The 17,810-nt window shown below is 28.0% G+C and overlaps 1 long non-coding RNA gene across 1 annotated transcript; it reads right to left on the reverse strand.

Moving 5' to 3' along the window:
- Positions 1–7,390: 7,390 nt before the first annotated feature.
- Positions 7,391–9,964, reverse strand: LOC112294437 (uncharacterized). Its single transcript, XR_002973357.3, has 2 exons — positions 7,942–9,964; positions 7,391–7,780 (listed from the first exon to the last, which is right to left on the reverse strand). It is a non-coding gene; the product is annotated as an uncharacterized LOC112294437 (long non-coding RNA).
- Positions 9,965–17,810: the final 7,846 nt, after the last annotated feature.

Consider the following 17,810-nt stretch of genomic DNA (forward strand, 5'->3'; position numbering starts at 1 on the left):
AAAGTTTCATGCTTTTGTATATTTTTAAAATAGATTAAAATAAAATCTAGATAAAAAAAAATAAAAAATTATTAAGAAATTCAAGAAAAATATCATTTATTAGATTTTGAAAAGTAATTAATACATTTATGAATCCAAAAGGTATGATATAATATTCAAAATGTCCATATCTAGTTCAAAACGTAATTTTTTATTCATCTCTTTTTTTAATACATACCATATTATATATTCTTTATAGGTCTATTTTTATATATATCTTTGCTAAATTGAGTTCATCAAGAAGTTTTAAAATCAAAACTCAAGGATATATATTCTTGATGGTGATCTTGTTGAGTCATTGATAGTCTATCTATATTTACAAAGATTTATCTTTTTTCTTGAGAAATAAGATAACAACCTCTATTGGAGATTTAAAATGGTGCATGTAGTTCTTATTCAAATTCTTATCATTGTATATCTTGAATATAGCCAACTCGTTCTATGATAAGCTATAGATTGATTCTAATGGTAGTTGACCTCTTTCTTAAAGGTTAATAGAATAGTCATAGAAATGATGCTTTAGATTAATATTTGTATTTTTTTTTCTAAAAAATGTCTTGATAATCTAAATACTTACTTGGAATGCCAATTGAAATTTTTTTTCCATCAAAAATAAATAAGGCATATGTATTAAAAACCAATCATTTATTTGAAATATGCATGAAAGTTCTTGCACCTATCAGTGAGAATTTGAATGTATTAAATTTATGGATTTTTACTTAAATAGTAGAAACTTCAAATAAACTATAAAAAAATAAGGTTGTGAGAAGTTTAGTTTATTTGAAGGATATATGTTTTTAGTAATAATAATCCTAAAATAATTGAATTAAATAAAAATCTAATTATATTAAATACTATTAATCTATTATGATCTTTAATTACTAAATTTTAAGGAATAATTTTATAGTTAACATCCCTAGAGGACAATAAATGAATATCTATGACTTTTATATACTTTGATTTATTTTTCTTAATTAAAGATATTTCTTAATTTTTAAAAAAATCTACGTTTGTTAAATAAGCTAAAAATCATGATCTAATAAAGTAAAGACTTTGTAATTTTTTGGTTCCAAATAAACTTTTATTATAAAACAAGGTGAAGGATCTAAGAAAAAAATAGGACCTTTATTAGGTATTATATAAGACTCTAGCTACATGATTCTTATTGTAATTGAAAAAAAATATTTTTTGATACATTATGTTGTTTCTTTAAATAATGTTGTGTAGTATACTTAGGTTTTGTATAATATAAGTACAATACTTTTTAACAATATTGAATCTTTTTTAACTCATTAAGAGATTTAAAACATATCATACTAATTTACATAGGTTTTAGCCTTGATGAATAAGCTTCCATGAATTTAGAAGCTATGACCATGATCTGACTTATATCTCTCTAATCAAATCTTTATTCTTATTTTTTTTTAAAGTGTTGATTACTACATGCAATGGCTTGAGCAATAAAATGTTCCAATGAGTCTATTGTTGATATTCTCAACAATAAATATTTGACAATATCTTTCATCTCATATCAATATTGATTGATAAGAGCTTTGTTATTCCAATCCATGTCGCAAATAAGGTTTTAAAATTTAATAACTTATGTAGTAGGAAAAAGTGATCCTTATCATAACATATAAGTTTGATTTCTACTATCATTTTTTGATTATTTTTCTCCAAATGTGGTTGTAAAGACTTCTAAGAATAAATTCTGATTATAAAAGAGTTGTGAATCTTTTCTACTAAAGGTATAAATTAAGAGAGAACACCATTAGATATAAGTATATATGTGAATCTAAGTTAAATAAGTTCATTAAGATATTAGAAATGATGTAACTTTAGAAAGAACTTTATTTATTGTAAAAATACTTAAACCTTTGATTTTATTGCATCAAACTTCTCTAATATACTTATTTTTATATCCATCATATTTGTAAAAATAAAGCTTCTTGCATTCACTTGTGAACTTTGATCTACTTTCTACTCTTAATTGTATAACTTTTTTGAATAAAATTTTAAAATAATTATTGATTTTTTTGTAGGCCTAAAAATAATATGTTCACAATTCAAATTAGAAATATGTGAGATTTCAATCCTAATAGTGTTTACAAGCTTATGAAGATCTACAATAGTTACAAATCTATTTTCACTTTCGCTCTGAGTAATAACTAGAAATTTTTTTCTTATAGACAACTCAAATAAATTTATAAGTCAAATTAGAGGAGAATAATTTACAACCTCTAATACCAAATAAAAATTTCTAAAAAGAAGGATAGTCTATTCTTTATAAGAAAAATAATCAATATTTAGAAAATTAAAAATTAATTTTAAAATAGATAATTTATAACCTTTAAAATAAAATAATAAAAGTAAAATATTTTATTTAATTTTAAAATAAAATAAAATAAATAAATTAGCACTTTTATTAAACTATCAAAGATATAAATTTAAAAAAAATATAAAGTTCAATAAATTTTTGTATCACTCAAAAAGACTATAAAATCACTCAAAGATAGTATATTATTATACTAAAATAGCTATTACTAAAAATAAAGACTAGAAAGTCTTGAAACAAGTCTAAAGTCTAGTAAGGCATTGATAAGAGTGAAGAAGGCTTCAATCTTACTTTTGTATATACTATCTAAATAAGAGCTACATAGCAAAGTTTTGTAGGACCATTAATATATGTTTAATTTGTAAGACATGTATCTTAACTTGTAAAGAAAATTTCTTATATGTGTGCCATATTATTAGCTTTTAGCACTAGCTACCAATACATGCAACACATGGCTAAGTTAATGGCTAAGTTTCTAACCTACCAATCAATTATAAATATATATGAAATAAAATATGTATCTATAAAGTTTTTAAAAAGCTTTGTAATAAGATAATATTAAATCTACCTATATTTATTTTCTATCTAATATTATTTATTTAAATAAGTATATATATCCATGATAAGATATTGTATATAAATCATCATGTATCAATTTTTACCTATTTTTATAAAACCTATTAAAGACATCAAATTAATATGTAAAAAAGACCAAATAATATATTGGAGTTATTAAATATAAAATAGAGGACAGCATTGTAAAAGACTCATTCGATAATAAAGATAATAAAGATAATTTTTGGTATTTTAGATGCAAAATACATTGCAAAATTCAGCACAAAATATAATGTCCTTTATTTCTACAAATAAAAACTCTCATATTTAGAAAGACAATAAACACCCATCTGTGATGAAATACATTTATACCAAGTAACTATGTGGTAAGATAGATAAAGAAATAATCTTACAAAATAACATATAATATATTTAAAGTTTATTATTTATTTTTCAAAGTAAAAGAATTTATACTTTATTTCATTTATAGAATTTAATAAGTGAATAAAGATGTAATTTCAATAGAGCTTGCGTATAAAGATTGTATTAGAAATCTAGTCAAAATATTAATTCAAAGCAAAAGAAACTAAATTAGAGGAGATTTAGGAGTAGTTAGGAACAAGTAATATTTGATATTAGTTCCAATAGTGTTCCTATATAATTTTAAGATTAGATATGATATCCATCATATTTATTAGTGAATAACATACTTGCTTCAAATTTAGATATTCTATGAAAAATGCTAGTACATATGATTTATAATAAAGATATAATAAATTTCAACAATATTTCAAGAACTTAATCATTCAACACATTTTGTATATTTGGCCATTTCAATATTTTTGTGAAAAAGTGAACTAAAAAATAATAATAATAATAATAAATAAAAATAAATAAATCTACAAGTAATATTGAATAGTCAAAGATTTTAATATTAAAATATATAGTATGCAAACAAAGATCTTAAAACATGGCTTCTATTCAAAGAGTTGTACATGCAAAGATGAGATCCATAAAATAAAGAATAATGATTGATCATGGAAAGCTATATAAAAACAAAGATATATATACAAATACACACCTATCATCTATTAAGCACCAATGCAATAGGTTTATAAGAACAATGAATCTAGGCTTTGATAACAGTTTTGATATGGTTATTGAGTAGAACAGAAGAGAGAGAGAGAGAGAGAGAGAGAGAGAGTTGATTATATTTGCATAGCTTTTTATGTATTCAAATAGCCCATAAATAAATTTGATAAAGATTACTCAATCTATTATTCTTCTTAACTTCAATGATTAGTTAATGTTTCCATTATATAAACATATCATAATAGATGGTGATTTATAAAAGACATGATTAGATATTTGGTGAAGTTCTTTCTATTTTGGAATCCATTAAATACTTAGAAGATAGATAATATCTATAAATTAACAACACATCCTAAAACATTGTCAATTCATTCAAGTAGAGGCAACTACATGACACCTTTATTATAATTCATTTTAAAATGTGTCCTAAAATAACTATCAAATTTAGCATATAATTATACAAAATAATTTACATATAGAAATGATAATTTGGAATAGCTATCTCCTAGAACATGCTATAATTATATCATTTCTAAATTTAAAATTTTCTTATGTTGAATCTTTCATATATTTTCAAAAATCATAGATGATTTTTTTTTTTTAAGTACTTAAACTAGATGTGGTGATGTAGAACATGTCTTGATATTATGTCTAGTTTAGCCACAAGTTTTACATTGCCTTTATTGTTCTTCAATAATTTCAAATAAAGATGGATATCTTTTTGTAGAGGATTGCAATTGATTGGAATTCAATAAATTAAAAAGATATTTCCTAGAATACTAGCAATTAGTCTTGTTTGGTGTACAATATTGCTAAGATGTCAATTCTACTAAGATTGTTTATATCTTTACTTATTGATCAAGATCCAATGTATGGTATATATTATTCAATTGATTAAATAGTGCCTCAATTATTAAAATATCATCTAAATGATATAGCTGAAAGAAAGTCGTAGTAATAAAAGAAGGTCAAGATGCCATTGTAGATAGAAATCAGTTGAATGTAGGATACTATTGGTTGTAAGACATTCATATAGTAAGCATTTATATGGAATATTAGAACTGATAGTGAAGTATCTAATATATTCTTTTTATTCATATAGTCTCTTTATTAATGCATATTTTTTTTATAGTAAAAAATAAGAAATTTTATGAATCATATACTTATAAAAGCATCTAATCAAACCAATTCAAATCTAGATTTTTTCATCTTTAATTCTTACCTAAAGCTCTTTTTTGTGATACTCAAAATATATTATAATCTTATGTTGAATAACATAAAAGTTGATTGTAGAGACTTGAAGCTAAAGCTATTTCTTTAAGATAGCATGGCTCTATTCTATCCTTGATGTGTTGATATTTTTAAAATTCAAGTATCAAAAAGACCATGTAGCAACAAATCTCTCATTCTAAGGCAACTAAGTTATTGAAATATAATTAATAATAATGAGATGATTGATATAGACTTGCTAAAGTTTTTATTAGATGGATTCAAAAAGATTAATTATACAACTAACTACAATCTCATTCTAATATTACATGAAGGTTTTCTATTTATTTGCAAAAAATCCTTATTTGTAGTTTGCTAAAATATTCTTATTAATATGCTTCATACAAAGAAGATTGATTGATATTCAAAAAACTTTTTATATTATAAATATGATTTCTAGTTCCATATTAGTTACTAATATAAATAGTACTATTCTATTATCAAAGAATGATTTAATCCTCTTTAATATTTAGATAAAATCTATCTTCTTTTCATCCTTAAAAAATATAAAATATGATGAAAAAGAAGAATTTAAAGAATTCACACCTATAATATGAAGGAATAATATTCAACATTTATTGGTCTTATATGTGTAATCCAACATCATAACATAGGAATGATTTTGTTTGAGTTCTACCAAAAGCCAATAAACAAAGAAGGTTTAAATGATAGCATTATTATGTGATAATACAACTATATAGTAAAAAATAAAAATATGGATATTATTATAGAAGAGCGTGATAGAAAGTTGTAGTAGAAAAATAAGGATGAATGATAGAAAGATAATAAAAGATTTAGTCTTAATACTGCATTTTGTAGAAAGAACTTTTATTAACTTTGTAGAGGAATAAATGAGCCAAATCAAAGTAAATGAGATAAGAAATTGATATAGGCACGTTTAAGAAAGAACTAATAATAGATTAAAGTAAAACTTATTTCAAATTACCTAAAATTGATACTTAGAGAGGATTGGTTGTCAACTAGGATCAAAATCAGACCCCGAGATACAAAACCATGCCTATACAATAACTCCTAGGTTCTTTTATAGATTAGAGAATAAGATTTAAGAGCAAACTTGAGAATATATTTTTAGGCATTAGTTTCATGTCATTTGAATCAATACTGAGATTTTCAATTGCTTTTTAAAATTAGTGATGTTTTTGGTAGGATGAAGGTTTGAGAAATAAAAATATGTTTATAAATTTTAAGAAGTTTTTGAATTTTGTGGTGTGTATACAACTAAAACTTGGATAATATATTTGTCTACTAGTTATAAATGTGTATGAAAATTTTGACATCAATTGAAGGATTAGATTGAAGTATATGAGGATTTTTATGAGTAATCTGTCTATTTATTTGCAGCTTTTGATTTCATGATGTCTGTACAAGTCTGCAAATCAACATCACACTTCCAGACCTTGATCTTTTTCCATTGACTTGTAATTTATATTAATAATATGTGATAAAGGAATATTTGCTCCCGTATTGCCATTAAGTATGAATTAGCAAGAATAGTTTAACTTTAATGTGAGTTTGTAGTTGCATTATTGATGAGTGGCAGGAAGAGATCCACTCTTGTGCAACAATTGCAATGAGGCACCTCTCGATGTGGTTACTGATGAAGTCATGAGCACTTCAGGAAAGTGTAAGTGTTTCTACTTTGTCTTAAACTATACTAATTATTGGAGGTTCAAACAAATATTGGTTGTTGCATTGTTGAACCACTTAACATAGCAACGCAGGGTCAATTCCAAATTGCTATTTTGAACTAGCAATGCTTTCTTTCGAATTACTTCACATGAGAATCTAAATTTTAATGTTGCTCGTAAAGATCTATCTAAAATTGCAGCTGCCCACAACAAATCATAAAGCAGCATCTGGCTTGCAATGTGGACAGCTGCTGTTTTTGAGAAGTCAAGCATTAGAGTCACAGATTTCACTCTTCTTCAAGTAGCAAAAGACGTAGAGAGAGAGAAATCAATCAACGTGAAAGAGGAGATAGCCTCAGCATCACCAAAACACAGCATTTCTAGAACGGTCAACTTTGAATTAGGCACTTGTGAATTGGCCTAGATACATACGACGACTGTTTTACAGATCTTGATCTGAAAAGATGGTTTGAAATTCAATTCACAATGTTGTTGTATTATATGTGTTCTTGCTTGAAAATGCATTAGGCACCTAGCTGTAGAAGGTAAGTAGAAATTTAGTAACAATCCTACTAAGTTTAATAAAATCCCAAATAAACTTTAAGTAAACACAACATCAATAAGGTGTACATCCTAAACAGTAAGGTGTTTAGGATGTACGCCTGAGTAGGGAGCACTTGCCCCCACTTATCAGTTGCGAAATCATTGATAATGCCCAGTGCGAATCCATGCTTGAGAACAAAACTTATCGAATTTGACAATAATTTCTTCATAGCAAAACTTACGCAGGGCGAAGCTGCATCGTCTGGACAAAGCGCCAATCTGGCATGCTCGTGGATACCTACAGAGAGTACATGTGTATTAATCCGTAAATTCGGATGTATCGACGCATCACCACCTATAAATGATGCGTTCACTCTATCTGCAACTGACGCGAGCTCAGCTCATGAGCGCTTTCAATTACAGTTTTTGGTTACAAGAGATAAGCAAGCTTGACTTCACCTTTCTTGACGTCGACGCCGTCATTCTATGTAGTGTGGTCGCCACTCGAAGGTGACGACGACCCGAAAGATAGTATTCTAAATGGTAGCAATCACCGACCGCTTCAATAAGTATGCCAAACCATCTGATGAGTCTCTATAGATTGCATGGTCAGTCCCAAAGGGTAACTGCAGCGACGCTGCTCCCTAGGGCAATGGAATATGCGACCTCTATTTCACAGATGAATCCTCCACACAAGAAGCGCAGAGAATACGTCGCGTTACGAATCAATCTGCGACGTTAGCAAAGGACTCTGCAGCCACAAGTACATCACATGGATGCGATGGCCGCTCCGCGATGCTAGAATTGCACCCCACCGAGGATACAACTCCCGTCATTCCAGTTACTCAAACCCTTAAGCCCTAACTTAACGCGGGACCACCCAAATGAGTCTCTATAGATTGCATGGTCTGTCCCAAAGAAGAACTGCAGCGACGCTGCTCCCTAGGGCAATGGAATATGCAACCTCGATTCCACAGACGACTCCTCCACACAAGAAGCGTAGAGGACTCGTCGCATGTGCAAATTACTCTACGACGTTAGCAAAGGACTCTGCGGCCACAAGTGCATCACATGGATGCGATGGCCGCTCCAAGATGCTAAAATTGCACCCCGCCAAGGACACAACTCCCGTCATTTCAGTTATTCAAACCCGTAAGCCATAACAAAACCCTCTCCAGAAAGCTGTCAGTTGGTAGTGCATGTTTGTTCAGCACGAAATTCAGAACAGGTCTATGTATTCTATCTTCATCCAGCCTTCGTCCCTTTCTCCCCCCTCCTCACCACACATCAAGCCTCAGTCGAAAGATGGTGATACAATGATCATCACAGAAGTCAGGAATTTGGGTATTTTCTTCATCAACGGCTTTGTTACAACCAGATAAGAGCCATGTTCAAACAAAAGCAGACAAACCTTGAAACGTTGTAGCGTCCACCAGAAAACCTCAGTTAACATTGTAGCGTCACAGAAATGCAGGTGGACTACTGAGGAGGTTCTCCTTGTCAAACAAGGTCCCAACACCGCCCACAACTAACGCTCATAGAGGTAACCATCATAGGCATAACAGCTAAACCCTAAATCCTTCACTCACAACACCCAACAAACCGAACACAACTCGCCACGACGTGATGGTGGTCGAAAACTAAGCAAAACAACATCAGAAACACAGAACTTCTAGCCACCTCTCTAACCTAAGTTAGACTCCGAGGAATGGGATTGAAAGGAGATTGTGAAATGGAGGGGCAATGTGAGCAATAAGTAGGAGATGAATGCACGCGGGCAGCCAGCAAAGCGTAACCCTAAAATATGCATCCATGTATGAAAAACTATCACGTGACATACCCTTCTCTCCGAAACCCTGATTCAACGACCCCATGAATTAGGGTCCAAGAGACAAGAGTTGCGGGCTTCATGTTCTCCCCAGATTCCAAGATATGGGAACTGGTTGGAACCCTAAAAAGTGGTGATGTGGGTACTTGGTGACTTTTTTTTGTTGTTGTGCTTCTTAGTTTTGAAATACTCATTCAAACCCATTTTTCATGGGTTTCTGCACAAAGTTCTGTTTATTACATCATATGAAGAAAAAACAAAAAAAATCATTCAATTTAAAACATATGAAATAATATCTTTTGTACTTTTTTTATTTTTTATTTCATGTTAGTAAAATATTTTACAACATCTGGATTATGTTATGGCACACTTTAAGGTATTATTATTCTTGAATTTATAAATATATGCAATATTTCAAATTATTTTATAATATAAATTAAATGATTAAAAACCACAAATAAATAAATGGATAAAGTGACCATCTATTCCTTCAACCAATAAAAGAAATACAAACACAAATCATGGCAAATATTCATTAAATTGGTGAGCTTATGTAAAAGAATTTTGTACAATCATTGATTATCTGCTTCTATTATAGATTATTTCAAATTGTAGATAAATTTAATATCTATACTATTTACATAGAATTATACTTAATACCACGTTTTTACAATTTTAATGTTAAAACAAGATATGAATTCATAGATAATATTAAATATCATTGTCGAGTTTTTTTTTTTTTTTTTTTTTTTGTGTGACATCCATGCAAAAATTCCTAAAAGTCAAGCCTTCTATGTATAAATTCTCAAAAAAATAAAACTTCAAAACTATAATAATCACTATTTTTAATATTTTTATTTATATTTTTGTTTCAATTATTTATTTACACATTTTATTGTTGCACAGTGGTTTTACTATATGCACTTTTCTACATTTATATTAGTGTCATTTTTTTGTTTCATTCTTTACATTTAGTTTGACTTCTTATTATTGTATATATAATTCAAAAATATAATTAATTATATGATTATAAAATATTTGTTTCATATTTTTGAGGATTTAAATAAATGATCCAAGCATGCTTTACTTAATAATTATTATAATTTTAAATACATTCAAATATAAGATTAAGGTATTTATTATACTAAGTCTCATCGATTATATTATTGTTTTAGCTCAATACTTCCTTGCATCAAGTCTTATTTTTTCTTTGTTTTTATGTAAGCATAAATATATATATATATATATATATATATATATATATATTCAAAACAACAATCAAATAATCATTAATACATAGAATCAAACTTTACAAAAGATTTAGTTACTTCATGGAGAAAGTATGTCCTTTATTAAACTTCAATCATATATATATTTATTTCAATGCTTCTATATCATTGTTATCTAAGGTCGTAAAGTCTTATAGCAGTTAGACAAAATTTGATATAAGAGTCATTTTTGAACCTTAAGTTTTCTTAAAATGGCACTTCTTTGTGAAAAAGCATCTATCATTTGTTTATTTGGGCATATCCACAAATAGTGTATATAGTCAATGTATAATATATATATATATATATATATATATATATATATTATTAATAAATTTATAATTTTATTTATAATTTTATTTATAATTTTAGAAAAAATTATATTAAAACATATTATCAATGACATACGGCATGAATAAAGAAGTTATGAAATAGTCTCAATGTAGGCTCTAAGATAGGAAGCAATAAGTTGTAGACATATGAGAAGAAAAAAAAAAGTAAGAAACATTGATTTTTATACCTATGGATACAAATGATAAACATAAGCTTAGGTTCTAGCTTCACATAAAATCCACGATTTAGCTTAGCATTCTTCTTCAAATTGATAAAATTCTTTGCTTAGAAGCTTTGCAAATTTAGCAACAATGTCAATGATATGAATTTTAAAGAAGTACAAGATCAATACATTCTTGTGTCATTGAAAAAAGACTAGATAATCACTCAAAGATGGTATAATATTAAACTAGAATGGCTATTGCCAAAGACAAAAAGACTAAAAAGTCTTAAAATAAGACTAAAGACTAAAAAGGTGTTGATAGAAGTAAAAAAGGCTTTACTCTTGCCTTTATATATACTATCTAACTAAAAGCTATGTGGCTATATTCTATAGGACTTCTAACATATGTCTAATTTGCAAGACATATATTTTAACTTATAAGGTAAGTTTCTTATATGTATGCCATATTTTTAGCTTGTACCACAAGTTACTAACACATGCTGTACATTGCTAATTTATTGGCTAAGTTTCTAATATATCAATCAATTACAAATATGTATAAAGTCAAATATGCATCTGTAGAGGTTTTAAGAAGCTTTACTGTAAGATAATATCAAATTTATTTATATTTATTTTCTACCTAATATTTTTTATTTAAATAAATATGTATATTTATGATATTACTTTCCTTTCTAAAGACGAGTTTTATAAGGAGCGACAATCATATATTAAACAAGTTCAAGATGCGGCAAGTTAAGTTTGCTACGTCTTCTAATCTTTGTTCCTTTTGAAGGTGGTTGATAGGTCTTCTCACCTATCAATAGTATCTAATACCAAAGCAAAAAGACCATCATATTATTTGATCATTGTTGAGGCTTTTGTAACTTCTTTCAAATAAAACATTTAGAACATTGTCAAAAGTTATTCCTACCTCTAATACAATCACTAAACATCACAAGTATTTTATAAGGTTGTGATACCAAATACATTATATCTCGCCATCTTTTTGACAAAGAATATGTTATTTTTGAAGAGCTTTATTTCTATTATATCAACTTGAAGGCTAAACAATATTTTTTTATAGCAAAGAATTGCTATTTGTTATCTTAGTTTTGATAGATGATGTTGATGAAAAACATCAATCTTTTTTGATGCAATTGTAAGATTCTTAACTCACTCTTATGTACATTCATTCATATTATATTTGTAGTAATAAATAAGATATTCCAATCTATTTCAATGTCGTCTTAAATTTAAGACTTCTTCAACTTCATATTCTTGATTATTATCTATTTTTATAAGAAGAGATAGCAATTATTGTCTCTTTTGAGTATATATTGTCTTATATGGCTTTAAAAATATATATATATATATATATATATATATATATATATAGAATACAAGATGGATCTTCATAGACTTTGATAGAGATAATTGATAAGCAATTAAATTGATCTATTCACAAATAAAAAATGATCAAAGTCTATGGTAATCCAATTTGTCAGAAGGCAAATAATCTTGATATTAGAATGAAGTAACCATATCTTCTCACCAATATGGAATTGAGGTTGTTTCTTACAATAAGCATCCACATAGAGCTTTTGTTGTTCCTAGGCTTCTTTTAGTTGTGCCTTCATTATTGTATGTAGCTTTGACAAATACTTTTCTATATTTCTACTATAAGATTATCAACTTTAAAAAAATTAAAAGTATCAAATTATAAATTATAATTATAATTAACAAAAAAAGATATTTGTTGAGTAGAAGAATGTATCATATTATTATAAGTAAATTTTATCAATGGCAAAAGAATTATCTAATCATCTTATTAGTAATTGATGATATATCTTAAATATTATTCTAAAACTTGATTCACTTACTTTTTTTATCCATTAATTTAATAATAGAAAGCCAAAATTAATTTTATATCCACCTTTAAAATATTCAAAAGAATTTTCTAAAAACCTAATACAAATTAAGTCCTTCTATCCAATATTGAAACATGACTAGTTTATCTCAAGACCCAAGAGCTTTCTAATCCACAATAATTTAAAGTCTCATTACAAAGTAGGACAAAATAGACTAAAACAAGACTAAACAGAACTAAACAAAATAAAACACAAAAGACAAAATTGAGCAAACAAAAATAGAATAGAACAGAATTGAACACAATTGAATAAAAGAATTCAAAACCAAATTTAATAAGAGGAAGGATTCAAAGCTATACTTGACCAAATGCCCCAAAAAGCCCTGGCCAGTCCAATTTATACTTTGTTCTATCACCTTGGACTTTCTAGAAGGTTCCATAGTGGGCTCTACTTAGATAATTGCCATAAACCTTTTTTAGAAGGTTCTATGGTAGATCCCATTTATATAACCATCTTAAACTCTTTCTAGAATGTTCCATGGTAGATCCTACTTGATACACTAACCTAATCTCAATTCTAGAAACTTCCATAGTTCTAACTATCTATCCATGTGTGTCAATAATATGAATATCTTATCTATACTCTATTACAATTAATCTCCATCTATTAATTTGAAACATCTTTGTTTCACTTCAAATGGTATCTCCAAATTGTCTTTTCGCAATGGATGAGGTTTTGTGTAGGTTTCCACATTGTATTGTGAATGAGATAATCTTTCTAAAGAAATTTGTATTGAAGTTGTAAATATCCACTAATATAGCAAAGATAACAATGCTCCAAAATACTGTCTACTTCATATCCTTGTTGGTCATCAACTACAATTGATGGTGGTAGTAGTTGGTATCGATCTGAAAAGTGCTTTGGCTCAATATAAAATTCCTTTAGTTTTAAATATAGAAGACTAGATGGACTCAAATATGTGACAAAAACTTGAGGCAATATGCAACATCAAAAATCATTGTAAAAATGCATAAAGGTTTAAGCCATCAAGGTGCCAATTTACAAGTTTAGGTCGATGTAGCAAGTCGCAAGTTGGTATTGGAAAGTAATACCTAATCGCCTTCTTAGAAGGTCTTGTATTATTAGTAGTTATCCGCATACTACTTTTTTCGATTTTGTACAATAAAGAGGCATTGCCATGCCTCTTATAAGGCCATTGTAAGTCATTGTATAAACTCCTTTGTTGTCAAGTAGTTGATATTGATAGAACAATAGAAAGTTATTGGCATAATTGAATATTGATCAATGTCGGGATAGAGAGAGTTTGCCTCAAGAAAGCACTAGGCTCGTAGTTGTCACTAATTGCTCAATGAAGCTTCAAAATAAGGAAATCCCTAAGTTTATATATAAATTTTTCTTTTTGGATCAATTATACCAAATACATAAGCCTCAAGTAATCAACAACTCCCAAAATATGATAAAAACTTCTAAATCCTTGTATATCCTTATGTGGAAATTTTCTTGAATTTCAATACCTCATAACTCCTGATCTAATTATCCAAACTTACTAAAAATCTACATGAAGTACTGATGTATTATTATCAACTTCCACAATAAATTTCAACTACAAATTTGTTGCAGATCTTGAGATATCTTGAAAATCCTAACAATAGCTTCAAACCCTAGTTTATATACACCTATGTATAATTTCCTTCATATCTTAAAAATTAAATACTCAAATGCCACAAAATTTATATATTTAGTTTTTTTAATACAATTATCTAATTTTTTCAAAATATTTGAGCTAAAAATTCTTTTTGAAACTTAATATATGGCTCCAACTATTACTATGAACAAAAACACTCACTTACTGCCTTTGATTTGGAAGTATTGCCTTCAATTCCTTATATCTCATTTATATGAACTCTAAAAGCAATAATTCTTTCATAAAAGATGTAGGCCTTGAAATCATACTTCCAACCGCATCTTTCAATTTTCAAAAACTACCATACAACTCCTTGTATTCACAAAAGAATAACAATATGTTTTAAATTAATATTTTAACTTCAAACATCTATAACTTCTTTAGCCTAACTCCAAATCCTCTAATTTTTGTACAAAAATTGTAGTTCAAATCCTAAACCTTACAACTTTGGCTTCTAATATCTAAATGCCTTCTTTGAAGTTATCGAAACCCTTCTTAAGGTCGTGGGTAGTCTCCTCAAAGTCCATTGGGCATGGTATTCAACCAATAGGGATGAAGTTCCCTATTCCTTACCTTCATCCAACCATGCTTTGCTTTCATCCCTCTCAATTAGCCTCCTACTAGTTTGGATTTTCTTTCTTAGGCTTCCACCTTCTTTCAAGGCTTCATATTAAATATTTAGGTTATATATATATATATATATATATATATATATATATATTTATGCCAAAATCAAAAAAAGTAAAAAAAATAAAGTATGATTTTTTATATCAACTTCTTTTAATTTAATCTACTAACCACTTTAACACATATTTAGATTTGTCAATATATAATATGTTTTAATTATATTTTATATACTATAAGCATTTATAATATGACACCGATGTTAAAAAAAAATAGTGAATGATTGATATTCGCTTGAATACTATCATTGTAAGCAAATTCTAAAGGCGTCAAATATTCATTCCAATCATTATGATGAACCACTATAAATGCCCACAACATATCTTCCAAAGTTTGATTTTCAGGCTCTGAGTGTCTATTTGTTTGGAGATAGAAGGCTATAGACATGACAAGTCATGTGCCTAGTAGCTTGAATAAGGCTTCCCAAAAACTTCTTGTAAAGTCTGGATCTTGTCATGGACATACATAGATATTCTAGTAAATATCTATATAATTAAGTAGGAATAAATAAAAGTAGATACAAGTAGGTTAATTTCATAAGGTCTTTTAGAGAAGCTTTTTAGAAGCTTCATAGAGGCTGCTTGATTTTTTATGTATTTATAGTTGATTAGTAAGTCAAAAACTTAATCAATAAGTTAATCATATATTGGCAGCTTATAGAATAAGTTATTTATGAGGCCTACATATAAAAAAATTGCTTTGCAAGTTAAGATATGTATCTTGTGAATTCAACACGTTTTAGAGGTCTTATAAGACATTGCCATGTAGCTCCTACTTAAGAGTACATATGAAGGCAAGAGTGAAGCTTTCTTCACTCTTGTCAATGCCTTTCCAGTCCTTAGTCATATTCTAAGACTTTCTAGACTTCTTATTTTTTATAATAGCTAATCTAGTTTAATATTATATTAACTTTGAGTGATTTTTTAGTACTCTTCAGTGATACAAGAGTGTATTGTGGATTTTCTTTCTTTGAGATTCATGACCTTCACAGATCTCGATTTAAAATAATAACACAAGGTAACCTATGGTTGCAAGAAACAATATTAAAAAAGTCTTATGTAAGCATTAGGGCATCAATATCTAAGCCCATTATGACAAAGAGAAGTTACTTCGAGAGTGGATCCACAAAGATGGTAATTGCAGTATGATTAGAAAATATTTACAACAAACAAGTAATAAGATCTATAGTCACATATTTCCAATATATTGTATGTAGTAATATTGGTTGTAATAATCCAAGAAATGTTGCATTGTATGCTTTATTACATTGACATGACTTGGAAGAGTATATAAAAGTTCAAACATCATGATCCAATATAGTCTAAAAATATGTCCTTAAGATCTATTCTAAAGTCTTTTTTTGCCTCAAATATCTAGATATTAGGATGTTATGTTCCTCTTGAAGTATGCATGTTTAAAGCATGGTATTATTTAATATATAAATCTGCTTCTTGAAATACAACAAGCCATCACTAAGATTATAATCTTACTATTATATATTACTTATCTGTAGCCAATTGCTAATCATCTTGAAATAAGTATTTTAATGCGTAGCTTCCTTCCATTTTGCCTCTTTGATTAAATTTGAAATGACACTATTAATGGTAGTAACTTTTGCTTTTTTTCTCGATTTGTCCTTCAATTTTGGTCTTTGTGATAAGGTGTTTGGCATAATATGTTGTTGCTCTTGCTTATATTCAAGCTAGATATGAAAAAGCTATAATTATTCTTCTCAACGATGATGTTGTGATTTTATATTTTTTAGATAGAAATTATATAATAAAGATCAGTGGTCAATCCAAACAACCACTGGTTTCTCCAATAGATAGTATTGCCACACCTTTGTGACATGTACAATCGCTAATTACTTTCAATCATGTGCAGAGTAATTGCGCTCTGACTTTTTGAGGTTGTGTAATTTATATGCCATAAGTTGAAAGGCCTTGCCAAAAACTTACTGAAGGACCACTCTAATAAGAAATTCAAAAGCATTAATATCAAGCGTACAAGGAATGTTATGATCATATGATTACAATACTGGAGTAGTAATGAGTGCATCCATTAACTTATCAAAAGTACTTTGTTGCTCTAGTTTCCATTCAAATGAGGCACCCTTCTCCAACAAGTTTGTTAATAAGGCAACAATTTATGCAAATCACCAAATAAAATGATAATGATATCCAATAAGGCTTAAAAATGAGCAAACTTTAGAAGTATCCTTGGAGATTGGCCAATCCTCCATTGCTTTCACCTTATCTTACTCCATACGGATGCCTTTGAAGGACACCACATATCTCTAAAAGGTGACTTTAAACTTCTAAAGTTCACATTTTGATTGCTTGCAATAGAAATGACTATCTTGTAGCCAGTATAGCTCTTTTCATAAGTGTTGCTCATGCTCTTTAGAGATTTTATTATATACAAAGATATCATCAATGAAGACTATAAACTTATCCAAAAGGTCCTGAAACAATCTATT

The sequence above is a fragment of the Physcomitrium patens genome, chromosome 2 (assembly GCF_059467195.1).
Source record: "Physcomitrium patens ecotype Gransden chromosome 2, ASM5946719v1, whole genome shotgun sequence".
In the NCBI taxonomy this organism is placed as follows: Eukaryota; Viridiplantae; Streptophyta; class Bryopsida; order Funariales; family Funariaceae; genus Physcomitrium; species Physcomitrium patens.